The sequence below is a fragment of the Prunus persica genome, chromosome G7, assembly GCF_000346465.2.
Source record: "Prunus persica cultivar Lovell chromosome G7, Prunus_persica_NCBIv2, whole genome shotgun sequence".
Lineage (NCBI taxonomy): Eukaryota > Viridiplantae > Streptophyta > Magnoliopsida > Rosales > Rosaceae > Prunus > Prunus persica.
The window spans coordinates 21,241,160-21,243,996 of record NC_034015.1 but is presented as its reverse complement, the minus strand read 5'-3'; positions in this window follow the sequence as shown (position 1 = coordinate 21,243,996).

Here is a 2,837-nt window from a genome sequence, read left to right as displayed (position 1 = left end):
TATTTGTTTGCTTTTTTCATACGAAAGAAAAGACTTACAATGGACCACTAATGAAGAGCCGAACTTGGGATTGGACTAATCCTCCTCCCACATTTAGGAAAGGACGGTCCCAAGAAGGGACTAATTGGGGCTATAACCTAGGTGAGTTGTTATTTTATTATTCAAAAATTTAATTTAGCCCTTTCAAGCCTACTAATGATAATTACGTCATCGCTCATCCAATAATACACTTAAAGAAAAGAAGATAAGATAAACTAATAAATTGATGAATTCTCTTTGACTATTCCTGGACATTCTTATGTAGGACATCTCTGTAAAGTTCTCTCTAATACTCAATTCTTAGGGGTCGTTTTAAATTAATACTCAACCTTAACAATCTTGCACGTAGAAACCCAATTTTAGGAAAAACATAGATATTAAAAGCCACACAATCCCTTCTCCCAATGTAATCAACAATCTGTTTCTATAGAACGCAACTTTACTGAATTAAAAATAAATAAACAAACAAACTCTCCAAAATGATCAAACAATTGGGACAGTGCATTATTATAAGAACAACAACCAAAAGGGAACTTCAACAAACGTAAAAACAAAAACCAACAAATTTTCTGCAAAAACCCCAAGATGCTACCTAACTTGATGATCGCCTTGGGACGACCATAACTCCATACAAATAGGGAAAAATAACCCCTCTGAAATTGCTCACGCTGAAAACCCTCTTCCTTGTACCCGCTTCTCTTTCATCCCTCTTATTCAAAGATTGAGAAGCAAGACTTGGATTGAAATTAAGCTTTAGAATCGTTTGCCTAAGAACCAGAAAAACATGCAATATAATTTAAACCTCATACTTTCCCAATGATGAGCAGCTGAACATAATATATATCATTTCATAGGTACCAATTCCAGTCCCCGATACGCTCTTTGAAGCTATATGCTTATGCAAAGGCACAAGGGTGATTGCTATAAGATTGAGGAAATCAACTCTAACTTTCATATACACTTTGCAGCTATTAAATACACATAGGAATAACAAACACTTGTTTGAAATCCTAACAGATAAAGCACTTCGAAACTATCTCCTAACTCTAAGGAACAACTATTCAAACTAGAGAAACTAACGGGCTAAGATTATCTGTACAGTGAATTCAAAAATAAACTAACGAGCTGATACAAGTTGTTACAATCCTCTGATATGCCCCCTCAAGATGGAGCTCGAGACAGGAGTCCAATCTTGGATTTGAGATCCAGAAAACGAACACGGTGCAGAGGCTTGGTAAGGGCATCAGCGAGTTGATCTGCTGAGGATACATGAGCAACTCGAAGGACACCATTCTGCACCTGGTCCCTGATGAAGTGAAAGTCGACAGCAACATGTTTCATTCTGGAGTGAAACACGGGATTGGAACAGAGTTGAGTAGCGCCAACATTGTCGCAATATGTAACTGGACAGCAAGGTAGTCGAACACGAAGATCAGTGAGGAGATAGCAAAGCCAGTTGAGCTCGGCAGCTGCATTAGCTACTGACCTGTACTCAGCTTCAGTGGAAGACCTTGCAACAGTTTGCTGCTTTTTCGAACTCCAGGAGACGGGATTACGCCCAAGATAAATGACATAAGCACTGGTGGATGAAAAATCATTCTTGTCGCCTGCCCAGTCTGCGTCTGAATATGCATGGAGATTCAATGGGGACTGACGATGTATTTGGAGGCCTTCATTAATGGTGCCACAGAGATAACGTAAGAGACGTTTAACAAAGTTCCAATGGTCGGTGGTTGGAGTGTGCATGTACTGGGAGAGCTTGTTAACCGCAAATGCAAGGTCTGGTCTTGTAATCAAGAGATATTGAAGGCTGCCAACAACTGTTCTGTATTCGGTGGGATCAGGCAAAGCAGTGCCTGACTTTAGCAATGGTGGGCTAGTGGGAATGGGAGTGAGCACTGGTTTGGCATCAGTCATATGAGTTCTAGCGAGAATGTCCAAAATATAACGCCGTTGAGATAGTAAAATACCTTGCTGATTGGGGACCACCTCCACACCCAAAAAATAAGACAGTTGTCCAAGATCCTTAATTGAAAACCGATTAGCAAGAACAGCAACAAAAGAGTCGATCATTTCAGTGTTGACTCCAGTGATTATCAAGTCATCCACATAGACAAGTATATACATACTCTGGCCAGCAACAGTGAGAACAAATAGAGAAGTATCTGCATAGGAATTTTTGAAGCCATAGTCAAGAAGGAAAGTGCGAAGTTCATGATACCATGCTCTCGGTGCTTGCTTGAGGCCATAGATGGCCTTTCGAAGTTTGCACACATAAGATGGATGATCTTGATCAACAAAACCTGGCGGTTGTTGCATGTAGACACGCTCGGAGAGGTGGCCTTGGAGAAAGGCATTGTTGACATCCAGTTGACGTAAGGACCAACCCCGAGATACAGCAAGACTGAGGACAACACGAACTGTTGTGGGTTTGACAACGGGGCTGAAAGTGTCAAGGTAATCGACACCTGGGCGTTGATGAAAACCTTTTGCGACCAAACGTGCTTTGAACCTGTCAATAGAGCCATCAGATTTACGTTTAATTCGGAAAACCCATTTACATCCAACTATATTTTGTGTAGGATCAGGTGGAACAAGTTCCCATGTGCCGTTTTGAACTAAAGCATCACACTCATCAGACATGGCCTTACGCCACTTTGGATCTTTAAGGGCTGCGGATACGGTGGTTGGTTCAAGGTTGTTGGACTTGGAGAGTTGGGTATGAAGGTTCATTTTGGTGATGGGTTTACGAATGTGGTTCTTGGCCCGGGTGGTCATGGAGTGAGTCGGAAGGGGAT